The sequence below is a fragment of the Elephantulus edwardii genome, unplaced genomic scaffold, assembly GCF_000299155.1.
Source record: "Elephantulus edwardii isolate Elephantulus edwardi_28Jun2011 unplaced genomic scaffold, EleEdw1.0 scaffold00094, whole genome shotgun sequence".
NCBI classification, from domain to species: domain Eukaryota; kingdom Metazoa; phylum Chordata; class Mammalia; order Macroscelidea; family Macroscelididae; genus Elephantulus; species Elephantulus edwardii.
The window spans coordinates 12,608,742-12,622,982 of record NW_006399844.1 but is presented as its reverse complement, the minus strand read 5'-3'; the positions used below and the strand labels follow the sequence as shown (position 1 = coordinate 12,622,982).

The window sequence follows — 14,241 nt, the reverse complement described above, 5'->3', positions numbered from 1 at the left end:
CATTCGGATGGCGGGGAAGAAGAATAAACTGGGGAGGAGGGTAGAGAGAATGGTGCCGTAATGAAGGAATGAAAACCCAAAATCCCTGTAAATGTTCATTAAAACTAATAAAATTTAATAATAATAAAAAAATTTTTTAAAAAAGTATAATGATGTTAAAATATTTTTAGTTTAATAGGAATGACAGTAATAAAGTCTTCAAAAAATATACTACCTATTTGAAAAACATACTAAAGAAAAGTACAGGTGAAAAGATGCGTGGAATGTTTCAAAATAATTTGGGTAGAGAGGGGTTAAAGGAATATATATATGAAAGGAAACATGAATACATATGAAAGAAGTTAGTAACTGCTGAAGCTACATAATGGTTATTTGGGGAATCATTACATTATTTTCTAGTTTTGTTTGTGGGTTTGAGTTTTCCTTATTAGTTGTTAAAAATAAAAGGAAATATTCAGTGGAGAAAAACTTATGGGAGTGATAAACAACAACAAGGAAAAAGACTCTGGTATTGAATATGAGGTAATTTCTTACACAGATAAGCAAAATTTTACATGTGTTTTAAAGACCATTTAAACCTTTCCAAGTCAAAATTAATTGAGAAGACATTTTTAAATGCTTCCTGACAATATTTCAATATTATTTTTTAAATTAGCTACATAACACCACCACCACCACCACCACAAATACAATTTCTAGGCAAAAATGGTGTGTTGCTTAAAAAAATCTCAGCACACCCAGAAGAAAAGATATATCACTGCAAAGAGGACTTGGGGGGAGGGGGGTAATTATGCAACAATTCTTCTTTTTTTTTAAAGTGAACAAGAAGATGGGGAAAGAAGGGCAAGAGGGTAAAGTGTGCAACAATGAATGAATGAAAGTCTAACTTCTTTGTAAATGCTCATTAAAATCACAATTAAAACTTTAAAAAAAAATCTCAGCACAGAGAAAGGTAAAAATGAAGTCAAGTGAATAAAAAAATTAATTAATTTCTTATTGAATCCTTTTTATTTTTAGTTGTCTGTGTATTAAAGTTAAGAAGCAAAGACCAAAATAAGACATCAGAATAGACTCTGAAACTTGTCCTAGAATTTAGAGGTCAAAACAAAGAATATCGAATACTTAAGAGATATGAGCACAAGATCTCACAGAGCAGCTTGAGATTAGCTTTATAATGAAGTGTGCAAAGAGTTGGGAGTTAGAAAACCAAAAAGGAAGAGCATGTCTGGTTCTTCTCAAGCTGCAAAAAACCTGAAGAACAAATTCAAGCCTCAAATTACAATACTGAAGGGTTCTAAGGGCAAAATCTTGAATGATGCAAGAAACATCAAAGATGGAAGAAATACACAGCCACTTCAAAAAAAAGAATCGGTAAACATTGAACCATTTCAGGAAGCAGCATATAAGCAAGAAGCAATAGTAATGAAGGAACAGCTAGATTCAGAAGAGGGTATGGAATGAGGGACGTGATCACTGCTAATATCAGATAGATCTTAGCTGAAAGCAAAGAATATCACAATTATGTTTACTGTTTTATTAACTGTGCAAAGGCATTTGACTAGATTATAAGTAATTATGGCCAATATTGAGAATGGAAATCCCAGAACACTTAATGGTGCATATATAGAATCTAGGCACAGACCAAGAAGCAGTTATCCAAACAGAACAAGAGAACACTTCATGGTTTAAAATCAGGAAGGATATGTGGCAAGTGTCTGAGTTGTATCTTTTCTCCATACTTATCTGAATTATTATTAAAAAGGGAAATAAAAGTTTTAACATAGTCAATGAAGGTTTATTGAATAACGCAATAATTTTTTATTTTTTAAAAATGCAATAATTACAAATGGTTCATGTGTCCTGAAAATTTGTCACCTGGCAAAGCTTCATTTCAATCATCAGATTATCTACCTTGCTTGAATGGCACACACTGTTAATAATTCTTATCCAAACAGTATTTTCTAATAGCAATGAGGCAAGGCATAAACTGTAAATCAAAAACTTTTCAGATTAATTTTCAAAAGTTAATGAAATCTACTAAGCAATTTTCTCAATTAACTATCTTTGTGACATTGCAAATTATTAAAATTTTAGAATGTGTTGTGTACCACTGAGTCAGAACCAACCCAAAGCTAACCCTCCAGCGGGTTTAACTGAACAGGAGGAGACTGCCCGTCCTTCTCCCACAGAGCAGCTGGTGGCCTCAAACTGTGTGCTTTCAGGATTGCAGCGTAGTTTCTTGCCACAAGGCCATTCCAAATACAAGAAGCCTTGATGGTGCAATGATGTAAACTCAGCTAACCTTTAAAATCCACCAGCGCCACTCCTGGAGAATGACATGGCAATTCAGTTAACCCACCCCCCTCATAGAAAAGCATGGCAATCTGCTTCTTTTTGCCATAATTGTGTTTGTGATTAATTTAAGCCACTCTGCAAAATTTGTTCTAGACTCGTTTATGTTGTACAGTATTTCACAAATTTGTGATAGTTTTTTAGTAATGTAAGATACTCTGTGTGAATGTGCCAGGTTTCTTTAGTCATTTGTCCACTACTGGACATTGGGCAGTCTGCTTCTGTAAAGACTGACAGAATCTTTGTTCTATAAAGAATGGATCAAGCAGTTCTACTTTATTCTGCAGAGTACAATGAGTCAGAACTGATTCCATAGCAATGTTTGCTTTCTGGTTTACGTTTCAAATTCACTGAGACAGGTAATATTTAAATAATCTACATGACTGTTTGATACATATTCTCCTTTTTGATGTTTCCAACTTTCTCCCTGCCATTTACATAATCTGCCAATAATCTTTACATAGATTTTGTACTGAACACATTATATAAAAAGCTAACTTTTAGTGAATTACAATCAAGCACGACTCACAGTGACCCTATGACAGATGTACAAGCTACTTTCCCACTAGTACCCTAGGTCTAATTTTAAATCAGACCAAGGATGGAGGGAAAGAGACAAAACACAGTTGTTTCACAAAATGCCTTCCCTTTTCTATTAGTTGCAGGAAACCACCCAATGTCACTTTGTCACATTTAAAACTCTCATCAAAAGTTAAAGGCTAGTGTTGGGACAAAGATGAGTAACTTCATTTTTTTCTTTTGAGGTTCATTCCTACCAATAAAACCTAGTAACACCACTATTAAAGGTAAGTGTTGCACTCAGATGCTTATAGCTTTAGACTGTGATAATGAAAAAATGAAATAGAAATGGTTCCCCATGTTTGAAAGAAAAAGATTTATAACACAATGTATTTTTTCCACTGTTTAACTTTCACATACATGAGATAACTGAGAAGACTGTGGTGTGGGTCAAGCACACCTTAGTCACCATAGTGGTATCTTTGCTTTTAAAAAATCTTTGCAGCAGAAACCTTCAGGTGCTTGGCCTTTAACTATACTGGAATGAATACTCTGCCCCTCACCTGTGTAAATTACTTGGGCATCTTCCAGGTAAATGCCAAGCATTAGAAGTTGATTACCATCTCATACCAGAACATATTCTATTCTATTTCTTAAATCTCCAATAAGAGGTTTTTCTAATATTCACTGCCATTACAACTTATAAGCACTATCTTATTATTAATCATCTTTCATCTCTTTTTCTCTGTGCTGTTCTTGATTAGCTTGTCTAATCTCATAATTTTTGGCTTTCCTTTATGGATCATAATTAGAAAATATCCCTATTCCCATGACATGCCCATAAATCATACATTAGATGTAATCTCTACTTCTTTCCAACTGTGTTAATTTGCTTAATAAGTAAGCATATGCTTATTTTGCTTACTGGCTAATGTCTGTCAGGGATGATAAATCTCAAAAGAGGCTTTGATTCAATAGGAAGGCAATGTGAGGTGGGGAAGGTAGAGGTGGGGAAGAGGTGCCAGCCATACATAGAAGCAAAACTTTTTATCTGGTAAAGAAAATGTGAAATAGCTCACTATAGAATACTAAAGTAAGCACAAATAAGCCTGTGAATTGTATTTTGGAATGTCAGCTGTTTGAATCCATCAGCTGCTCTGAGAGACTGTAAAGATTGACATTTTCCGAAAAGCACTGGAGGGTTGTTATGAGTCACAATGGACACAGTGGGTTTTGGTATAAATCAGTTCATACATGGCAAGCATTATATAACTGCATATCTTTAAGTTTCTTTATATTTATGTCACACACAGAAAAAAAAAAATGTTTTGCCAAAATCTGATTAAGACAAAGAAAAAACCTCCTATTGTTGAGGTAGAAAAAGCATTCAACTATGATTTGTCAACTTCTCCAGAAACTTCCCAGTTTTCCTCAAAAATCCAAAATAAACCTATGTACTTGCAACGTATTGCTGTGTGCCATTCAGCTGCAAATGACTCACAGCTGACCCTACAGCAGGTTTTCAGAAGCAGTTAATCACACAGGAAAAGACTGCCCATCCTTCTCCCATAGGGCAGATGGTGGATTCAAACTGTGTGCCTTAGGGACTACAAAGTTGCTTACCACCACGCCACCAGAGCTCCCTACAATTTAGCCATAGCAGTCAGTATATTTCCATCAACTTCAATCACAAGCAAAAAAAGATATACCTACTAAAACCTCAGAGAGAGATTTAACACATTGCCACACACTTTTAAATTGACAACCATGCTTAGAAACACTTTTTTTTTTAAAAAAAATGTATTACCGTCATTTGCAGCAACAAAAGAGTCCTAAGAAAAGACTCTCAACAAGATGGATTGACACAGCAGTTCCACAGCAACGGGCTCAAGTGTGTTGGAGAGGATGAGGATGGCCGGGTTCAAATATGTTGTTCATGGGGTCATCATGAGTCACACTCGACTAGACAGCAACTAACAACAATTTTCAACAAACTAATGTGAACGTACTTATAAAGAACTGCCTGTAAATGTAGCACTATTTCACGACCAAAGCACTGCTTTATCCTGTACAAGAGGTTAACATGAAGAATCCTCCCATCTTTCTCCTGAACAATAAATTTGTTTTCTCTTGGAAAAAAAACCCTGTTTATAGTTTTAATTTAAGTAGTAAACACAATAAAGCACACATTGTTTCTCACCATTGTCTGGCCTAGCACTATAATGAGACAAAAAAATATAAGGAATTGATAACCTGAACTCAGGTGAGACATAGTATCTCCAGAAAGACACAATGAAGTAGAATTTCCCAATCTTCATTATTATTGTTAGGTGCTGTCAAGCTAACAATAACTTACAGTAAACATATGAATAACAGATCTGAATCTTGTCCCATTCTGTGCCATGATTATTATTTCTAATACACTCAGTTACAGTCACTGTGTCAACCTCATACATTTCCACACTCTCATTATTAATAGTTATTTGCAGCTTTTTCTCCTCATTTTTTAGTGATTTCCAATTTGGGTACTCTTATCTCCAGTACTGCATCTAACAGTGTTCCTCTGTTGTTCACAGTTTTTGAAGGCCTGTGATTTCTAAAATGGTTAGCTAATCCTTGTTCTCCAATCTGTCTTAATTTGGAAGCTCCAAAGAAACCCATCTACAATGAGTGACGCTGCCAGTTTTTAAAACAGTAATAGAATAACACCATAACAGCAACCTGTAAGTCACTCCAGGACAGGTCAACTGACAAAGGCTAGACTCATAAATGATAAACAAGCAAACAGATATACATATTTCATTTTAGGAGATAAATCTGTGACCCTTTTGTCTGTATAATTTTCCACTGTCCTTTAAGATTCAACCTGAAGTCAGGCCATCACCAATTCCATGAAGCATTTATTCCCAGCCCACTCCCTTCTCATTTTCATTCTCACTGTGCCTTGTATATACAATCCTAATAGCATATTTACTGAGTCTAATTACAGGTACCCTTTCCTACAACACAGTTTAATTCTTACAAAATCCAGTAAAGAAACTAATATTGCCACTGAACAGATGTGGAAATAAATTCACCAAAGTTAGGTTATATATCCAAATAGCTAGAAAATGGTAGGACTAGGCAATTGAGAGGCAGACCTGAAGCACTTGCTAAAGAAGGTCAAGGACAGTAGTCTTCAATATGGACTGAAGCTCAACATCAACAAGACGAAGACTTTCTCACCACTGGGACAACTGGCAGCACATGAGGGATGGAGAAGAGATTGAGGTTGTTAACAGTTACAGCTTTGCTCAGCTCCACAATCAACATTCTTGGCACCAGCGGTCAGGAAATCAAGACAAATTGCACCAGGTAAATCTGCTGTAAGGGTCCTTTCCAGAGTACTGAGAAGCAACAATGTCAGTCTAGAGACTAAGGTGTGCCTGATCCAAGTCATGGTCTTTGCAACTGCTTACGATGCATTAGACAGCTGTACAATGACTAAGGATGACACAAGAACTGATGCCTTTGAGTTGTGGTGCTGGAGAAGAGTTTTGAACATACCATAGACCGCCAAGAAAAAAAACCAGATCTGTCTTGGAGGCTAGGGTTTTGAAGCTCCATCTCACATCCTTTGTTCAGGAGGGACTAGTCCCTGGAGGAGGACATCATGCTTGGAAGGGTGGAGGAACAGTGCAGAGAGGAAGATCCTAGATGAGATGAATCAATACAGTAACTAGGGAAATGACGGTAGGTGTGTTGGAGTCAGTGAGACTGGCTCAGGACTTCAGAGCTGTCATACATAGGGTTGCTATGGGTCACATGCTACGAGTTGCAGGCAACTAGACAACACATAACAGTAACAACAGGAATGAGAGCAGAGAGGCAGGAGCCAAGTAGCCAGAATTTTGTTATGTTTACATTGTAGGCTTCTGCAAAAGCATTTTTCTTGGAGAAGGAGAGTAACTTGATTCTACACTATACTATCTCCCATATTCTTGATAATTCTTTATATTGCTGTATCTAACAGACTGATTCCCTTAAGTGTAAACACTAACCTGTATTTAGTCTTTGAATTTACAGCACTAAGCACACTTTATAGTAATTTAATAAAATTCTGTATCTATACTACCTACTTAAAAAAAGATAAAACTAGAGAGCTCTGGTGGCCTACTGGCAGGAAGCTGCACTGCAATCCCAGAGGTACATGGTTCAAATCCACCAGATGCTCTGGAGAAGGACGGGTAACCTCCTCCTCTACCAGTCAGATCTGATTTGATGGTACACAAACAAAAAATAATTAAAATTTTGTTTTTAAAAAAGATAAAACTAATCTAAACTTTTGAAAGTGATGTTTCTAAAACTGGCACGTTTATCTATAGTCAAAACTTTTAAATAAAATATTAATTAAGCAAACAGTGTTTTATTTTTAATTATAATGAAGTATTAGTGGTGAACCATACACAACTACCAATGTCAATTATAAGAAATGATCAACCTAAAACTGATCAATGGTACTGAAACCACATTAGTAAAGCTCTTAGTGTTAAGATTAGAACCAAGAAGAGGAAGAAGTTTATGCTTGGAAAATTGAGTTACCAGAACCAGGAAGCCAATACTGGCAAGCTTTGGGTGCATGAGTGATGTCAGAAGCAGTAGATGCTTTGGATGCATGAAAGATGTAAGAGAACAGGGACCAGAATGAGAACCACCCACTAAACTTTGAACTCTCCATGGCATCCTTGCAGGCTCCAGTCCCAAGGCCTGCCCAGGCAAGAAAGCCATAAATATGATCTCACCTTACTAGCATGCTCCCTCTTCCAAATTTCCTTCTAATCAGAAAGATCTGTCCTATCTTGAGTGTAACATTCTAATTAATTTATCTTTACTTTTTACCTTCACTTCTGTCTCTTTTTTTTTTCAGTCTCACCTCCTAATAAAAGTAGTTTTGGCCTACACTTTAATGCTCAGTGCATTAAAAAAGTCTGCTCTCCAATGTTTACATTGTGCTACCTTGGTACTTGGGTGCTGTCCCCTCCTCTAGTTTCTTCCACCTGGCATAATTCCTTTGCCTGTGTGAGAAGGATGAAGAACTAGGGTCTTGATGACACAATAACAGTAGCTATTGTAAATAAAAGAATGAGCATTTATTTACCATTTTAATATCATTTTGACCAAAAAATAAATCAAGTCAACAAAGTGCCTCCTTTGATTTCACAGTATTTGCATAAAATGTATTTAACACTTCTTACACTATGATCTGCTTTGATGTTGTCTCTCCAAAACTCCTCTAACCAAAGGCTGCAACCCTGATACATTCCTCACTTGATAGATTTCATAATAAGACTAAGAGAAAAATGTACTGTTCTGAGAAACTAAAGACATAATGTGTCACTTTATTCTCATCTTTTTAAAATTAAAATTACAAATAGAAAAATTCTTAAACTTGACCATTGAGACACATCAAGGTTCAGCTGCTCAGGGTTAGTTTCAACATACTTTGTTCTTAAAAATAATCTGAACACTAGTTACTAAATATCACAAAAAGTATGTAGCTGTGTAGAGCACATCTGCTCTAATGAACAGTACAGAATGAAACTTGTCTATCTTCACAATCTTTTCTGTTCTTACCACTGTGTGCCAATGACCCTGTCAATACATCAGGTTGAGGGTTACCTACTCTATAATGTGCTGTGCTGTTAACCCAAAGGCTGGAATCCTGATGATTTGAATCCACCAACCATTCTGAAAGATAGGCAGTCCTCTCCCAAGGGATTTACAGCCTCCGGCAATAGGATGGAAAGTCAGTTGAGTGTTGGTTCCAATGTGTCAGCAATGAATTTGATAAGAACACAGTAAGCAAGGTACATTATGAACCATGTAACTTCCAGAGGAAGATCCTCAGTGAAATGGATTGACAGAGTGGATGTAACACAGGCTAAAGCTACAGTAGTGACTGTGAGGATGGAGGACTTGGGATACAGCAGTGTTTCATTTTGTCGCACACAGGTTTCCTGTGAGCCAACTGGATGATTGAGAAGATTACATAATTTCCAACTCTCTGCTTTAAAGACTTTCCCCCCCCTTTTTATTAATTTTAATAAACATTTACAGATATTTTGGATTTCCATTCATTCATTGCTGCACTTTTCTCCCTGGCCACCCCTCCCCACCAGTTCGCTCCTCTCTTTGAAAAGAAAAAAAAAATAATAATTCCTTCATTGGCATACAATTCCCCCCTCCCCCCACTCCCCGCACCGAATACACTTCTCTATGCAACCTTAATTCTGGACTCGTGTGCTAACCATAATACTCAATAATATACTGCCTCTAATCTGTTCTTTCCCTCATCTGTTTCAATCCAGTATACATAATTTATCCAGTTTTTTCTCAGTCTTATCCCAACCCTGATGTCAGTCCCATTCTACAACAGTGGCACCATGCAGTATTTGTCCTTTTGTGACAGAGATTTCACTCAGCATAATGTCCTCCAGTGTCGCCCATTTTGTTATAATATTTCATGAGTTTTCTGTTTTTCAATGCAGCGTAGTATTACATTGTGTGAATATACCAGTTTCTCTATCCATTCATTGTTGATGGGCACTTAGGTTGCTTCCAACTCGTTACTGTAAACAAAGCTGCGATAAACATAGGTGTGGTCTCTCTGGGGTATATTCCTAGTAATGGGATTGCTGGGTCAAATGGTATCTCTATTTGCAACTTTTTAAGAAAGCGCCACATCGCTTTCCACAGTGACTGCACCATTTCACATTCCCACCAACAGTGAATAAGAGTTCCAGTTTCCCCACATCCTCGCCTTTTGTTGCTTGCCGTTATGGGTGCACCATTTCACATTCCCACCAACAGTGAATAAGAGTTCCAGTTTCCCCACATCCTCGCCTTTTGTTGCTTGCCGTTATGTTAAATTTTGCTATTCTTACTGGGGTGAGATGATATCTCATAGCTGTTTTGGCTTAAAGACTTCTGGGAACAAAGGTATATATAAGTTAGTAAAATATTGTATACCATTTTATGACTTACTATAAACTATCTTCACAGGTAGCCTTCATAGCTACTTGCACAAAAATAAGAGATCAAACTCTCTCCTGGGGAATCTCAATTCCAACAGGAAGAGGAACCAGTACATGCCCTTTGAGGTATGTACCAGCCCCAAAGTGCTGCTGCACCAGCCAGACCAGGATCTACACAACAGCAGCCCCATCAAGAGAACCAAGAGACCAACACTAGACAAGAGCTTAGGATTGTTGCCCTACAAGGCCAGAGACCTTCACCCAAGCTTGTTGGAGGATGGAAGAACAACGTCATAAGTGGCAGGACCAAGGGAACTTTGCAACACTGACCTAAGCAGTGAGGGTGAAGGTCAAAGGGCTTGAGACCACACCTAAGAAGCTGTATGGAGTGAGGGACTGTTGTCAACCTGAATTATATAGCCTGTTAATTAAACTCGTAAACCCCGTAACTGCAACATGATGATAAATGGAAAAAAGATTGAAGTTATCAATGATTTCACCTTGCTTGAACTCACAATCAACACCGTTGGCACCAACAGCCAAGAAGTCAAAAGACAGAAATTACTACAAGACGGCCATGGCCAGGCTGAGTCTTGGGGAGCTTGGTGTGTGCCTTGCCTAGTTTCACTTCAGGAATTAAGTAGAATTTAAAAAAAAAGGGGGGGGGGGCGGCTCACAAGTAAATAGACTGGAAATTACCAAAAGGAATCTAAACAGTTATGAGGTGGAATATTTGTATGACTACAAGGTAGTAAAAGGACATAGAATATTATCTTGTGAAATGGAAAGGAAGGCCAGATACTTGGGAATCTCTGCAAACTTCTTCAGTAGTTCTCTAATGGCAAGCATAACTTTTTATCTCAGGTAATCACAGGTGAAGCACCAGAAAGACTGGGCCAGTCATATGATAACAAAGGAATCACATACTTCTGTGATCTTCACTGTGAATCCAATTAATTAATAGTGGATCCTTTATAAAAATACATCTTATTTTGTGAATCACAGTTGTGACACAAATCTTCAAGTGTCCAATGTTTTCACTGATAATCTCAATACTGTCTTCCTTGAATTGTATAGTATTGTTTCCCACAAGAACCGTAAGTGCTGGAGAAGAGCTTTTGATTATCAGATGAAAGGTTTAGGAGATACAGTTTCAGGTTTTTTTGACCACAGCCTGGACAAAAAAGATGATCAGAACTGTGTGTAAGTGTGGAGCTGTGACATGCCGACGTTACCCCAACTGAACTGTCAGGAAATGGAACCAATTAGAATTTTGGCCTTTCCTAACATTAATTTTTTAAAAAAAAAAAATTTGGGAATACTTTTCATACTGTCAAGATTATGCCCATGTTAATTTAGAACTCATAGTTCTTGTTTCAAAACATTCACCAAACTCACTACTAAGGTTTCTGAAGAGAAGGTCACAGGCTGATATAATTTGAAATGCACATATTCAGTGGTTGGAAGCATTGAAGGAAAAGGATGTATTTACTGGTCAACATACACAAACTTAAGAAGTCTGTAAAGAAAATATCTCCATCAGTGTCTAAAAAGTATTAAATTAATGATGTAGCATTGAAGATCCAGCATTCAATTTGGCATACACCTTGGAGAAATGGTCAGTTCAATTTGAACAGATACATAAATTCTGCTTTTGCTACATTGTTATTACTATTTGCTTATTTAATACTCGCTGTAATTGGTGTTTTTTCTGTCAAAAAATTTTACTTCTTAGTGGGGTAATCCCTTATTAAAGAGCTAATAAAATATGGTATACAAATGTTATATTTAAAACATGAGACAACAACCAGTATTCATGTATATGAAATTTCAGGAGACAAACATTACCCAATATGATAAAAAGGATCTCAACTTACAAACTGCTTAATTCCAAAAGAAATTAGTAGAAATGTTGGGAGTTTTTTTTAAGAAAATGTTTTATCCAATGGAAACAAGTCTAGCATGATCAGTATGTAATGAAATTGATTTACAAAGGAGACGACTAAAGCAGTCCCAGGAAGAGGTGTTCCTCTCAGGCCCTTCAGTACAGAAAGCCAAGGAAGTCTCAGGAGAGAGACCAGCCCCTCCCTGCCAGAAACACTTTCTGACTGCAGCGGTGACTCAGGAGAAGAAGCTGATCCTTGTCTGTCTGAGGAGGAGATGAGTTCTACGAGTTCAACTGATAAGTAGGATGGGGGATTCCAGGGAAGGTAAAGGTCATGCAAACGAAATGAGTGATTTGGTACAACTGATGACTCAGACCTTGAAGCTGGGCTTGAGAGAGCTGTGATGCTCTGGTACCTATCAGAGTTTAGACTTCACTGGAAATACTGGGACACGTGCATACTTCACGGGAAAGTTTCAGAAGAGGAAGAAAAACTCCATTTTAAAGAGCTGCCTTCAGGTATTGTGCCAGGTTCTGAGAAGATCAGGAGAATAGTTAGAAGTCTTGAGAGCTGGCTGATGTAATCCAGGGCCTGGGGAATCCAGCTTTTAGAGCAGGTGTACAAGCCTTTAGAAGAGGAGGATCAATCAAAAGACGTACGTTCACAGGAGCACATGGGTAAGAAGTATGTGGCTTAACTTGTGAAAGCTCACCAGTTGACATTTTTTGAGGAAAATGTGAATTTTTGAGAATTTGTTCTAATCTGCTGCCAGAACTAATGACCCATTTTCAAGACTTTTACCTATTTTAAAAAATAAAGGCAAACAACTTTTGACAAGGCTTAAAGGCTATTCAGGGTTCTTTTATATTTGGAGTTTTCTTCCTGAAGGCAAAAAAAGTGTAATCAGTATTTTAGACAACTAGATAATGTCAAATTTGTACTTCATTTTTCTACTTTTATCATTAAAATACTGGCATATAAATGCTATCAAGATTAAAGTATAAAATTAAATGGGGGGGAAGAAGAGAAAAGATGAGCTGCACTGGGAAAACTGGATTTCAAGGACCTCTGCAAGGTGTTAAGGAGCAATGATGTCAGGTTAAGGACTACGGTACACAAGATTCAAACAATGATCTTTTCAACTACTTAATATGCATCTGAAAGTTGAATGATGACTAAGAATGACAAAGAAGAATCAATGCTTTTGAGTTGCGGTGCCAGAGAATAATAATGACTATCCCATGAACTGCTTAAAGTATATGTCCTGGAGAAGACATATCCAGAGTGACTTTTGGAGTCAAGGATGGTGAAGCTTTGTCTCACATATTTTGGAAATGGTGCTGGGGCGGGGGCAGTCTCTGGAAAAGGACATCATACTTGGAAAGGTGGAGGATAGAGATGAAGACTTTCAATGAAACAGACCGATCCAATGAGCTCAAGTATATCAGACATGATGAGAATGGCAGAGCAAAGGATAGAGCTCAGATCCATTATTCATAGGGTCACTATGAATCTTAATTGATTCAATGGTACCTAGCAACGTATACATTTTCCCCCTTCCATCTTGTTGAGGGTCTTCCTCTTTTTTTCTTTTTCTTTTACTTTATGAATTTCAATATGAATTGCTTTTCAACATCAAGAAAACAAAAGTTCTCACCACTGGACCAATAGGTAACACCGTGGCAGATGGAGAAAAGATTCAAACTGTCAACAACTTCATCTTACTGGATCCACTCTCAATACACTTAGTACCAGCTGTCAGAACAGAAGAAATATTACACTGGGAAAAGCCTATATATAGTCAGGGACCTCTCCAAATTATTGAGGAGCAATGACATTAGTTTGAGGATTAATGTGTGCCTGATTCAGGCTCTGGTCTTTTCAATCATTTGCTATGCTGCTGAGAGCTGGACAATGAATAAGTATGACAGAAGAATTTCTGATGTCTTTGAAATGTGGTATTGGAGAACAGAACTGAAAACCTCAGGGACTGTCAAAAGAACAGATGTCTTAGAGAAAGTGCGGCCAGACTGCTTCTTGGAGGCAAAGATGTTAAAGCTTCTTCTCACATACTTTGGGCATCTTGCTAGGAGAGGCTATTCCTTGAAGAGGGACATCATGCTTGGAAGGTGGAGGGAAGGTGAAAGAGGAAGAACCTAAACCAGTGGGACTGACAGGAACTACAGCAATGAGTTCAAATATGTCAAAGATTCTGAGGATGGCACAGGATATGCTAAGGTTCAGATCTGTTGTTCATAGGGTTATTCTTGAGTCATACTCTACTTGACAGCATCTTATAGTAACAATAACTTTATTAACCACGATGTCTATCTCCAAGGAATGGATTCTCCTGATAACATGCCCTTCTAAGAAGCCCTTTAGCTACATTTTTTCCCAGGATACACGAATTATTCCTTAAAATTCCCTGTTCATTGTCGACCTTCCAGTAGTTATATTTTAATTATATATTT

The 14,241-nt window shown here is 37.3% G+C and overlaps 1 pseudogene; it reads left to right on the top strand.

Annotated features, from left to right (window-relative positions):
- The window catches only part of LOC102867045, a 15,732-nt pseudogene extending 4,604 nt beyond the window's left edge, over positions 1–11,128 (top strand).
- Positions 11,129–14,241: the final 3,113 nt, after the last annotated feature.